This window comes from Mastigoproctus giganteus, chromosome 11, assembly GCF_048544385.1.
Source record: "Mastigoproctus giganteus isolate SK-2022 chromosome 11, ASM4854438v1, whole genome shotgun sequence".
Taxonomy (NCBI): domain Eukaryota; kingdom Metazoa; phylum Arthropoda; class Arachnida; order Uropygi; family Thelyphonidae; genus Mastigoproctus; species Mastigoproctus giganteus.
The window spans coordinates 8,213,041-8,227,545 of NC_143585.1; positions in this window are offsets into that span (position 1 = coordinate 8,213,041).

The window sequence follows — 14,505 nt, forward strand, 5'->3', positions numbered from 1 at the left end:
GTTCATGGAAAATTAATGGAGGCACTGGTTAAAGAATGCAGGATCATCTAGACAAGACTTCAGTCATAGCTCAGACACAGCATGGTTTTGTTAAGGGGAAGTCTTGCCTGACCAATTTGATTGGATACTATGATACAGTCACAAAAGAACTGGATGCAGGGAATAACTTTGATATTATATACTTGGATCTTAGAAAGGCTTTTGATACTGTTGCACATGGAAGACTGCTTCACAAATTGGAGCAGTGTGGCATTGGAGGCAAATTGCTGCTGTGTATAAAGGGGTGGTTGAGGGGGAGAAGAGAGAGTGGTAATCAATGGACACTGCTCATCGTGGACTAATGTTATTAGTGGAGTCCCTCAGGGTTCAGTATTGGGTCCATTATTGTTTTCTGTATTTATAAATGATATTGATGATGGTATATCAAGCTTAATGTCCAAGTTTGCCGACGATACGAAGGTTGGCAGGGTTGTCAAGGACACTACTGACACTATGCTACTGCAACAGGATCTGGAAAGCTTGAGCAGATGGGCTTCGAGGTGGCAAATGAAGTTTAACATTGACAAATGTAAAGTACTACATATGGGAAACAGCAACCCCAGAGCAACGTATCAACTCTGTGGTACTACACTGACAGTGGTAGAGAATGAAAGGGATCTGGGGGTGGTTGTGCAGGCAGATATGAAGTTTTCTGAGCAGTGCAGACGGGTGCAAGAGTAGCTCATGGTGTATTGTCGACGATATATAGGAATTTTTCTAGCAGGGATAAGGAGGTGATTATTCCCTTGTATAAGGCAATGGTCAGACCATACCTAGAGTACTGTATACAGGTCTGGAGGCCTCATTTCAAGAAGGATGTAGAGATGCTGGAACGAGTACAGAGAAGGGCAACAAGATTACTGAATGGAACAAATGGGTGCTCTTACGAAGAAAGGCTTAAGATTTGCAAATTACAGTGTCTGGAGACTAGGCACCGGCGAGGTGATCTGATAGAGGTGTATAAAGCCTTGAATGGTTTGAGCATGTTCAATGCTGATGGGATTCTTCCTCTTGCTCAGAATAATCACCTGAGAGGGCATAAATTCAAATTGAGAAAAGACAGATGTAAGATAGACGTGAGGAAATTTGCCTTTAGCCATCAGGTGGTTGGTTGGTGGAATAAACTTCCATCCCTTGTCGTGGAAGTTGATAGCCTAAATAAGTTTAGGGCTCAGCTGGACAGGTATTTCGAACGAACAGAGGGGTGAAGTGGAAGTGGTTATTTTTTATTTATTTAATTTATTTATTTATTTTTTTTGTCTGATGCTGCATAAGCTTGCTTTCTTGCATCAAATGCCTCTACTAATGCTAATGCCGAGAGCGAAACTGAAAATCCAGTTTTTGAGATGTAAAGAAAGCAAGATTTGTGATATGCTTATGCACAAGAGATAGAATAGGAGTTTCACTTTCTCTAATTGTCTCTCCTTTTGTTAATGGCAATTAACTTTTATCCCCGATTTTTGAATATCCAGTGTTAATACGTTATGACTACTTCATAAACATAAACCATATTACCTCATCTAAACGTAAGTTAAATTTATAAAGAAGTCTAAAATTGTGTAATTATCATTTAGATAATTACACAATCTTAGTATACAACTAAAATTTACCATAATATCCAATCATATTAAAATACATTGCGAGCTTGGGCACGCGGCAAACATGAAGCCTCAAAAAATTACGTGCGCCAGTGTTCCAAATTGCGAAATTCCAGCATAAGTATCGGTGGTCCAAATATTATAGCCACGTTTTGATATCTTCAAAAGTTCTAATATGGATATCAAGCGGTCGTTCGCCACAGCCAGGGGTTACCGGATACTAAAGATTTACCTTCATATTTACTTGAAATGGCGTAGGCCAAAGCGCTAATTACCACATGACAAGATTGGAAAACAAATATTAATTGTTCTACCCACCTCTTCGCTGCTACCCTCGGCCATCTCAATGAAGATACATTAAAACAGTTCAAAGTGATAAAACTTCGAAACATTAGTAAAATTAATCCATGTTGGCACTTAAACTATTATTTCGCTCTCCACGTTTCCAACAACTATATACGTTCTTTCCTAAAAAATAAAATTTTTTAAGCTCCATTAAAAACAGCACAATCCCTGTTTACAAGCACCACATTTGACACCTGGTAGCACTCTAGATACGCTTTATTTAAAAATGGTTCTCATCGCGCCATCTAGTAATAGAAACCTTTTAGCATACACGTAAAAAGGGGGAAAATTTTTTTTATATATATATGTGTGTGTATTTATATATAATACACACACAAATATATACAAGGTGTCTCAAAAATATTGGTACAAACGGTTAGGGGAGGTAGGTAACATCTAAAGGAATGTGAAACGCATAGGAACCCATAACCGGAAATGTCACGGGAAAGCAGTAGCAGAGGCACAAGAAGCAGAAATGACACAAGACAGTAATTAGTGGCAAATATTTATTTGACATAATATTAACAATGGAGTACGAGATGGATGCATTTCATGCACGATAGATTTGAGGCCCCCCCCACAGAAAGAAATCAAGGTTTGATAAATCAAGTGAGCGTGGGGACTTGGCAACGGGGCCACCCCGGCCAATCCATTGACACCCAAAACGCCTGTTCAAATGGTCACAAACACACCATAAATAATGGGCTGGCACTCCGTCATGTTGAAACCAAATGTTGCGTCTCACATTTGCTGGAACATCGTCAAGTAACCCTGGTAGAACTTGTTCAAGAAAGATCCGATATTTAGCGGAGGTCATGCGGGATGGTAACAGGTATGGGCCGAATAAGCAGTCACCGACCATACCTGCCCACACATTTATTGCGAAACGATGTTGTGCCGCATGGGGGCGAACACAGCGTGGGTTGTCGTGAGCCCACACATGAGTATTGTGCTGATTGAATAAGCCTTCCCGAGTAAAATAAGCCTCATCCGTGAACAAAACATAGGCTGGAAAATTGAAGTCTTGAACACTTTCTTGGAGAAACCACTGCGCAAAAGCTATACATGCAGGATGATCTTGGGGGAGCAGTAACTGAACCCTTGGAGATGAAACGGGTCTAAGGATTCATGGTGCCAGACACACTGTACACTGCAACGAAACACTCCTAAGGCAAAGGCAACGGCATGTGTACTGGTAGTAGATATATTCTGGACGGCATTCAACACACTTTCTTCCATGGCAGGAGTTCGCGTCGAACGTGGTCAGCCCGCACTACTCCTGTTATCTCTAAATGACCCACAATCGCACAAAGTTTAATGAACACGCGCAAACAAATGGTGGTCCGGTATATGTCTGTCTTGGAAGCGTTCTCCATAAATTCGTTGAGCGGCTCGTCCATTGCCCTCTACTAATCCATACACTAGGTGCATGTCTGCCAGCTCACAGTTCGTATATCGATGCATGCTCTTCGTGCGGCGACTATTGCTTGGATGAGTAAACCAGAAATTTTCCCTCTTTCGACCTGATGAACAGCGCCGTGTACCGACTTACGGTGACGTTTCCGGTAATGGGTTCCTATGCGATTCACATTCCTTTAGATGTTACCTACCTCCCCTAAACGTTTGTACCAATATTTTTGAGACACCCTGTATATAAACTTTGATCTTAGTGGATTATGAAGAAAAGGAAAATAGAAATAAAAGGGCTGAAGCAATAAGAAAATAGCAAACATAAGTAGCTGCTTTTGCAAATCCAATAGCATCAACCCCAGACGCTCACTGCTGGTGAGTATGGGCTTGGCAAACCCGCGGTCCTGAGCTGGATATCATCATTCTTGTCTTTCTTGGTGATTCCTTTCTACTTCTCTCTCTCTCTCTCTCTCTCTCTCTCTCTCTCTCTCTCTCTCTCTCTCTCTCTCTCTCTCTCTCTCTCTCTGTCAGGGTAACTCGGAATTTTTTTTTTTTTTCGGCCGGTGCAGCATAAGCCTCAGGCTTCCTTGTACCATATGGCTGATAATAATAATAATAATAATAATAATAATAATAATAATAATAATGTTGTAGTAGTTGTCAGTGGCTCTATAGTCGGGGAAACGGGGAACATGCTTTGTAAAAAGGATAGGTGGAATAGGATCAGGGTATGTCTTCCAGGGGCAAAGGTTGATGACGTTGTAGAGCAGATATCATCTTTTAAGGGCACATAAGGTGATGATATTGTTGTACACGGTGGCACTAATGATATTAAGAGTAGGAGGCGGGCAAAATCACTTAACAAGTACAGGTCATTGTTAAAAAAAAGCGGTAAATAGGTTGAATTTTAAAGTGTCTGAAATTCTGCCCAGACACACCATAGGATGATGAGAGCGCTGTCGATCAATTCGGCCCGGCAGAGATTGTTCGAGGCTCAAGGGATAGAATTTTTTCTCAGCCTGGTGTGTGCTTGTTAACAGCAGAGACTGCTTCTACAGGTATGGGATACACTTAAATAGAAAGGGTGAATAATTTGCTGAAGCTATCGAGGCACTGTTATGTGGGTCGGAAAACTGTTAGCTTGGATGGGGGGGGTACAAGGATTAATAGATTTACAGTAGCCGCTGGCAGAGGTGAAAGTGATTTTTGCACTGCTTTTATTGTAATCAGCAGCAGCCTGAAAAATGCAAAAACAAGATGCAGGGTATTTCAGAGGCTGCTGTCAGTCATTGCGGTACAAATAAACAAATGGGTTGTGTTAGGGTAGCTAAGAATAAGAACAGGTGCACGTATAATTGCGTGTTCACCAATGCTAGGAGTTTGGTAACTAAATTTGATGAATTTGAGGTGTTGGTGAAAACATCAAAGGCAGATATAGTACGAATATCAGAGACGTGGTGTCACACAGATATAAGGAATGCAGAACTCGAATTTGGGGAGTACAATGTGTATATGAAGGATAGACAGGATAGGAAGGGGGGGGGGTTATGCTATTAGTTAAGAAACACATAAAATTCAAGGAAGTACAGCCAGTCGACATCGCTGGACAGTGCAGTGTCGAGTCAGTTTTGTGTGACATAACTACTGGGAGATCAAAATTGAGCATAAGAGTGTGCAATAGGCCCAATGATTCTGATAAGTATAATGAAAAACTATACGGGGAAATAAAATGGGCCAGTAAATCAGAGAGTCTTGTAATGTGGGATTTTAATATCCCGGATATCGACTGGAATTTGTGGTTTGGTCTCTCACACACAGGAAACGATTTTGTGGATCTATTGGATGATTGTTTTCTACATCAGCATGTTCGGGAGGCAATTAGAGGGAGTAATACCCTTGATCTGATTATCAGTAGTGATTTTTCATGCATTAAGAATCTGCAGATAACGGAACCACTAGGTGGCAGTGATCACAGTGTGCTCAAGTGGGATTTGCTCAAAGAGGTAACTACCATAAGGGATAAAGGGTAGGGTTTTTTCTTTCGTAAAGGCGACTACGGAGGACTGACACAGTATTTAAATACTGTACAGTGGGACCAACTGATGATGTTATCAACAGCAAATTCAAAATGGGAAGCATTCAAAGAATTAATCTTGAAGCTACTAAGCTTTACATATCAACTAAGAAATATTGTTCAAGGTTTAGGCCAAAATGGATGTCAGATGAACTAATGACATATGTGGCAGAGAAGAAAAATGCATGGGATGCATATAAATTAATGGGTGACATGGAAATCTATGATAGATATAAGCTGGTCTGAAACCAAGGCACAAAGGAGATTAGTCAGGCAAAGGCAGATAATTAGAAATCTTTGGCAAAGGATGCAAAGAAAAACAGTAAATATTTTTTTACCTATGTAAACTCTAGAAGGAAAGGGATGAATCAGATTGCTCAACTGGATATTGATGGTTCAACTGTTGAGGATCCTGCTCAGGTGGCTAACAAACTAGATGAGTATTTTGCATCTACATTCATACACGAGCAGTTATTCAGGGACCAGAGGTGAATTAACTTTGGCAGTAAGCAAGATGATTTTGTAATTACTGAGAGGAAAGTGGAGGACAAATTGTTGAAGATAAACATGAAAAAGGCAACCGGGGTGAATGGGATCTATCCAGTTATATTAAAGGAGGCAACAAAGGAAGTAAGCAAATCCTTAGCCATAATTTGGAGAGCTTCCTTGGACTCAGGGGAGGTACCCATGGAATGGATGTGTACAAATGTGACTCCGATTTACAAAGGAGGATTAAAGGGCGACACAACTAATTATAGACATGTTAGTTTAACTTCTGTTTCAAGTAAATTAACGGAAGCCCTGGTTAAGCACTGCAGGGTCATCTAGACAAGACTTCAGTTATAGCTCGAACACAGCGCGGTTTTGTTAAGGGGAAGTCTTGTCTGACCAATTTGATTTGACACTATGATGTGGTCATAAAGGAACCGGATGAAAGGAATAACTTTGATATCATACATTTGCATCTTATAGAGGCTTTTGATAGTGTGGCACATGGAAGACTGCTGCACAAATTGGAGCAGTGTGGCATTGGAGGCAAATTGCTGTTATGGATAAAGGGATGGTTGATTGGGAGAAGACAGAGGGTGGTAATCAATGGACATTGCTCTTCGTGAATAATGTTATTAGTGGAATACCTTAGGGTTCAGTGTTGGGTCCATCGGTTTTCTGTACTTAAAAACGATATTGATGATGGTATATCAGGCTTAATGTCCAAGTTTTCAGGCGATACGAAGGTTGGCAGGGTTGTTAAAGACAGTAGTAACAGTACGCTACTGCAACAGAATCAAGAAAATTTGAGCAGATGGGCCGAGAGTTGTCAACTGAAGTTTAACATTGAGAAATTTAAAGTACTACATATGGGAAGCAGTAACCCCAGAGTAACGTATCAAGTCTGTAGTACTACACTTACAGTGGTAGAGAATGAAAATGATCTGGGGGTAATTGTGCAGGCAGATATGAAGTTTTCTGAGCAGTGCAGACCGTCTTCAAGAGTAGTTCATGGTGTCTTGTCAATTATATAGAGGAATTTTTTTAAGCAGGGATAAGGAGGTGATTATCCCCTTGTATAAGGCAATGGTTAGGCCACATCTTGAGTACTGTATACAGGTCTGGAGGCCTCATTTTAAGAAGGATGTAGAGCTATTGAACGAGTACAGAGGAGGGCAACAAGATTAGTGAATGGAACGAAGGGTTGCTCTTACTAAGAAAGGCTTAAGTTTTGCAGATTGCAATGTCTGGAGACCAGTCACCCGCGAGGTGTTCTGATTGAGGTGTATAAAGCCTTGAATGTTTGAGCACGCTCAATGCTGATGGGATTCTTCCTCTTTCTCAGAATAATCACCTGAGAGGGCATAAATTGAAATTGAGAAAAGACAGTCGTAGGATAGATGTGCGAAAGTTTGCTTTTAGCCAGCGGGTGGTTGATTGGTGGAACAGACTTCCATCTTTTGTTGTGGAAGTTGATAGCCTAAATAAATTTGAGGCTGAGCTGGACAGTTATTTGGAACGAAGGGTGGGGTGAAATGGGAGCGGTTTTATTTTTTATGGATGATGCTGCATAAGCTTGCTTTCTTGCATCGTATTCCTCTACTAATGCTAATGCCAATGTTACATACAATTTAATAATATGATGTTTATTGAGTAAAAAAGGAGGGAGGCAGGAAAAACGAAGAAAAAAATTAAAAAACGCAGCCAATAGTTACCCCAAGATGAAGTTAAAAAAAGTGTAAGGAATGTATCTGTTTTTTGACATATTAAATAGAGGCAAATAATGCCAACATTACGTGCCAAAAAAATAAATTTCGACCGGCATCCTCTTGATAACTTCGAGACCAAAAAATGTGTGAAATATCACAAATGCGATGTGGCAAACCAGCCCACAAAAGAATGATAAATAAATAAAATAACCAAAATAAAAGACTTACGACCATTGAGTCCAATCTCGTTATTTTACTGTTGTCCAGAGGCCCGGTGGATACAATAGTCGTGGAAAATACTGTGTTTCGAGCTCAATGCCAAACATTGCAACGGAAGAGACCGATAAACAATTGTCAGCTGCCTCACCCTCCCCGAAGTAATAAATCTGTACCACAAGAACTCTAATCCAATAAAGAAATAAAACGAGGAATAAAAAGTTTGCTAAGCATACAAGCTTAGCAGACGCAAAACCAAACTGCCAACAGGAGAATGGAGTGATATAAAAAATTGAAAATAAACAAAATACAAATGGCAACATGAGCAGTGGTAGCAACTAACGTTCTCTATAGCCGTGTTAAACAAACTGTGAAATTAGTGGATTATAAAGAAAAAGAAAATAGAAACAAAAGGGCTGAAGAAATAAGGCAATAAAGAAATATCATTAAATAAAGCAATAAAAAAAAATTGGCACTTGATCTTGGCTTTGTTTGGCTCTTTTTAATATATTCAAAATAAAATTTAGTTACATATTCTTTCTATTTTACTTGTTCTTTTATTTTGGAATAACCAGCACCATCGTTTTGCTACTTTTTTCTCCAGTTTTCTGCCTTTCCATCTTGCCTCCACCCCATTTTTTACTTAATAAATATTATATATATATATATTGTTGTTGTTGATATATTATTTAATGGCACAAGGCTGCTAAGGCCATACTGTGCTATATATATATAATTTGGCCACATAAATTGCATCACTCTAACATTTTACCCAAACTGGCATTACAACTGAAATAATTTTCAGGTAGGGTTGGAAATAAATTTAAGATTAATTTTAGGTAGCAGCCTGGAAAGAAAGGTTCTTGGAATTTCAAGGCCACCTGTGGCTTTAAAATTCTCGTTCATCTTGAAACAAGATAACACATAGGCTGCGTTAGGGTAACTACACTGGTGTGCAAAACTTAAGGACCAACACTATTTCTAAAGGTTACAAAAACAGAATCATAATTTAAGGTACTTTTTACTGATGAGAATAGATTCAGTCTCAGCAGTGATTCTGGACGTCAGCTAATCTGGCGAGAGGTTGGCACATGGTATTACCACGCAAACATCACTGAAAGGGATCGATATGGTATCGAGGTGTTCTCGTCTAGGTAGTCTTTATCTTCGATAGACGTACACAGTTCCAGATACTGGAAGGCGATACTGTAACCGGTGCACGCGACTGTACTGAGGTAATCCTTCCCCATGTGTGTCTGTTCTGAGGTGCCATTGGCCCCGAGTTCGTGTTTGGGGAGATATCGCCACACCCCATCGCACTGCAGATGTTAATATGCTTTTGGAAAGTGAGGATATTAGCATTAGCATTAGCATTAGTAGAGGCATTTGATGCAAGAAAGCAAGCTTATGCAGCATCAGCCAAAAAAAAAAAAAAAACCCACTTCCACTTCACCCCTCTGTTCGTTCAAAATACCTGTCCAGCTGAGCCTTAAACTTATTTAGGCTATCAACCTCCACCACAAGGGATGGCAGTCTGTTCCACCAACCAACCACCCGCTGGCTAAAGGCAAATTTCCGCACGTCTATCCTACATCTGTCTTTCCTCAATTTGAATTTATGCCCTCTCAGGTGATTTTTCTGAGATAGAGGAAGAATCCCATCAGCATTGAGCATGCTTAAACCATTCAAGGCTTTATTCACCTCTATCAGATCACCTCGCTGGTGCCTAGTCTCCAGACACTGTAATTTGCAAAACTTTAGCCTTTCTTCGTAAGAGCACCCCTTTGTTCCATTCACTAATCTTGTTGCCCTTCTCTGTACTCGTTCCAGCAGCTCTACATCCTTCTTGAAATGAGGCCTCCAGACCTGTATACAGTACTCTGGGTGTGGCCTGACCATTGCCTTATACAATGGAATAATCACCTCCTTATCCCTGCTGGAAAAATTCCTGTATATCATTGACAATACTCCATGAGCTACTCTTGCAGCCCGTCTGCACTGCTCAGAGAACTTCATATCTGCCTGCACAACCACCCCCAAGTCCCTTTCATTCTCTACCACTGTCAGTGTAGTACCACAGAGTTGATACGTTGCTCTGTGGTTGCTGTTTCCCACGTGTAGTACTTTACATTTGTCAATGTTAAACTTCATTTGCCGCCTCTCAGCCCATCTGCTCAACCTTTCCAGATCCTGTTGCAGCAGCTGAGTGTCAGTAGTGTCCTTGACAACCCTGCCAACCTTTGTATCGTCTGCAAACTTGGACATTAAGCCGGATATACCATCATCAATATCATTTATAAATACAGAAAACAATAATGGACCCAACACTGAGCCCTGAGGGACTCCACTAATAACATCAGTCCACGATGAGCAGTGTCCATTGATTACCACTCTCTGTCTTCTCCCCCTCAACCACCCCTTTATCCATAGCAGCAATTTGCCTCCAATGTCACACTGCTCCAATTTGTGTAGCAGTCTTGCATGTGCAACAGTATCAAAAGCCTTTCTAAGATCCAAGTATATAATATCAAAGTTATTCCCTGCATCCAGTTATTTTGTGACTGCATCATAGTATCCAATCAAGTTGGTCAGGCAAGACTTCCCCTTAACAAAACTTCCTCTTGTTGGGATATCAGAGACGTGGTGTCACACAGATATAAGGGATGCAGAACTGCAATTTGGGGAGTACAACGTCTACAGAAAGGATAGACAGGATAGGAAGGGGGGAGGGGTTATGCTATTAGTTAAGAAACACATAAAAACCAAGGAAGTGATGCCAGTCGACATCGCTGGACAGTGCAGTGTTGAGTCAGTTTGGTGTGACATAAGCATTGGGAGATCAAAATTGAGAGTAGGAGTGTGCTATAGGCCTAATGACTCTGATGAGTATAATAAGGAACTGTACAGGGAAATAGAGTGGGCCAGTAAATCAGAGAGTCTTATAATGGGAGATTTTAATTTCGCAGATATTGACTGGAATTTGGGGGCTGGTTACTCACACACTAGCAGGGCTTTTGTGGATTTATTGGATGATTGTTTTCTACATCAGCATATTCGGGAGGCAACTAGAGGGAGTAATACTCTTGATTTGATTATCAGCAGTGATTCTTCATGCATTACGAATCTGCAGATAAATGAACCACTAGGTGGCAGTGATCACAGTGTGCTGAAGTGGGATTTACTGAAAGAGGTAACTACCATTAGGGGTAAAGGGAAGGGTTATTGCTTCCGTAAAGGCGACTACGATGGACTGAGACAGTATTTAAATTCTATACAGTGGGACCAACTGATGATGTTACCAACAGCAAATTCAAAATGGGAAGCATTCAAAGAACTTATCTTGGAAGCTACTAGGCTTTACATACCAACTAAGAAATATTGTTCAAGGTTTAGGCCAAAATGGATGTCAGATGAACTAATGAGGCATATGGCAGAGAAGAAAAATGCATGGGATACTTACAAATTAACACATGACACAGAAGCCCATGATAGATACAAGTTGATATGCAACCAAGTTACAAAGGAGGTTAGGCAGGCGAAGGCAGATTACTAGAAATCCTTGGCAAGGGATGCAAAGAAAAACAGCAAAGAGTTCTTTACTTATGTAAACTCTAGAAGGAAGGGGATGAATCAGATTGGTCCATTTGATATCGATGGGTGAACTGTTGATGATCCTGCTCAGGTAGCTAACAAACTAAATGAATATTTTCCATCGACATTCACACATGAGGAGTTATTCAGCAAGGGGAATGCCAGAGGTGTATTCAACTCTAGCAGTAATCTACAGAATCTTGAAATAACTGGGAGTAAAGTGGAGGAGAAACTGTTGAAGATAAACACAAGAAAGGCACCCGGGGTGGATGGGATCTATCCAGTTATATTAAAGGAGGCAGCAAAGGAAGTAAGCAAACCCTTAGCCATAATTATGAGAGCTTCCTTGGACTCAGGGGAGGTACCCATAGACTGGAAATGTGCAAATGTGACCCCAATTCACAAAGGAGGATCAAAGGCTGACACAAGTAATTATAGACCTGTGAGCTTAACTTCTGTTCCAGGAAAATTAATGGAGGCACTGGATAAAGAAGCACTGCAGGATCATTTAGACAAGACTTCAGTTATAGCTCAGACACAGCATGGTTTTGTTAAGGGGAAGTCTTGCCTGACCAATTTGATTGGATACTATGATGCAGTCACAAAAGAACTGGATGCAGGGAATAACTTTGATATTATATACTTGGATCTTAGAAAGGCTTTTGATCCTGTTGCACATGGAAGACTGCTACACAAATTGGAGCAGTGTGACATTGGAGGCAAATTGCTGCTATGGATAAAGGGGTGGTTGAGGGGGAGAAGACAGAGAGTGGTAATCAATGGACACTGCTCATCGTGGACTAATGTTATTAGTGGAGTCCCTCAGGGCTCAGTGTTGGGTCCATTATTGTTTTCTGTATTTATAAATGATATTGATGATGGTATATCAAGCTTAATGTCCAAGTTTGCAGATGATACAAAGGTTGGCAGGGTTGGCAAGGACACTACTGACACTATGCTGCTGCAACAGGATCTGGAAAGGTTGAGCAGATGGGCTGAGAGGCGGCAAATGAAGTTTAACATTGACAAATGTAAAGTACTACACATGGGAAACAGCAACCCCAGAGCAACGTATCAACTCTGTGGTACTACACTGACAGTGGTAGAGAATGAAAGGGACTTGGGGGTGATTGTATAGGCAGATATGAAGTTCTCTGAGCAGTGCAGACGGGCTGCAAGAGTAGCTCATGGAGTATTGTCAATGATATACAGGAATTTTTCCAGCAGGGATAAGGAGGTGATTATTCCATTGTATAAGGCAATGGTCAGGCCACACCTAGTGTACTGTATACAGGTCTGGAGGCCTCATTTCAAGAAGGATGTAGAGCTGCTGGAACGTGTACAGAGAAGGGCAACAAGATTAGTGAATGGAACAAAGGGGTGCTCTTACGAAGAAAGGCTTAAGTTTTGCAAATTACAGTGTCTGGAGACTAGGCACCAGCGAGGTGATCTGATAGAGGTGTATAAAGCCTTGAATGGTTTAAGCATGCTCAATGCTGATGGGATTCTTCCTCTAGCTCAGAAAAATCACCTGAGAGGGCATAAATTCAAATTGAGGAAAGACAGATGTAGGATAGACGTGCGGAAATTTGCCTTTAGCCAGCGGGTGGTTGGTTGGTGGAACAGACTGCCATCCCTTGTGGTGGAGGTTGATAGCCTAAATAAGTTTAAGGCTCAGCTGGACAGGTATTTTGAACGAACAGAGGGGTGAAGTGGAAGTGTTTTTTTTTTTTTTTTTTTTTTTTTTTTGGCTGATGCTGCATAAGCTTGCTTTCTTGCATCAAATGCCTCTACTAATGCTAATGCTAATGCTAAAACCATGCTGTGTCTGAGTTATAACTGAAGTCTTGTCTAAATGATCCTGCAGTGCTTCTTTAACCAGTGCCTCCATTAATTTTCCTGGAACAGAAGTTAAGCTCACAGGTCTATAATTACTTGTGTCAGCCTTTGATCCTCCTTTGTGAATTGGGGTCACATTTGCACATTTCCAGTCTATGGGTACCTCCCCTGAGTCCAAGGTAGCTCTCATAATTATGGCTAAGGGTTTGCTTACTTCCTTTGCTGCCTCCTTTAATATAACTGGATAGATCCCATCCACCCCGGGTGCCTTTCTTGTGTTTATCTTCAACAGTTTCTCTTCCACTTTACTCCCAGTTATTTCAAGATTCTGTAGCTTACTGCTAGAGTTGAATACACCTCTGGCATTCCCCTCGCTGAATAACTCCTCATGTGTGAATGTCGATGCAAAATATTCATTTAGTTTGTTAGCTACCTGAGCAGGATCATCAACAGTTGACCCATCAATATCAAGTGGACCAATCTGATTCATTCCCTTCCTTCTTGAGTTTACATAAGTAAAGAACTCTTTGCTGTTTTTCTTTGCATCCCTTGCCAAGGATTTCTCGTAATCTGCCTTCGCCTGCCTAACCTCCTTTGTAACTTGGTTGCATATCAACTTGTATCTATCATAGGCTTCTGTGTCATGTGTTAATTTGTAAGTATCCCATGCATTTTTCTTCTCTGCCATATGCCTCATTAGTTCATCTGACATCCATTTTGGCCTAAACCTTGAACAATATTTCTTAGTTGGTATGTAAAGCCTAGTAGCTTCCAAGATAAGTTCTTTGAATGCTTCCCATTTTGAATTTGCTGTTGGTAACATCATCAGTTGGTCCCACTGTATAGAATTTAAATACTGCCTCTGTCCATCGTAGTCGCCTTTACGGAAGCAATAACCCTTCCCTTTACCCCTAATGGTAGTTACCTCTTTCAGCAAATCCCACTTCAGCACACTGTGATCACTGCCACCTAGTGGTTCATTTATCTGCAGATTCTTAATGCATGAAGAATCACTGCTGATAATCAAATCAAGAGTATTACTCCCTCTAGTTGCCTCCCGAACATGCTGATGTAGAAAACAATCATCCAATAAATCCACAAAAGCCCTGCTAGTGTGTGAGTAACCAGCCCCCAAATTCCAGTCAATATCTGGGAAATTAAAATCTCCCATTATAAGACTCTCTGATTTACTGGC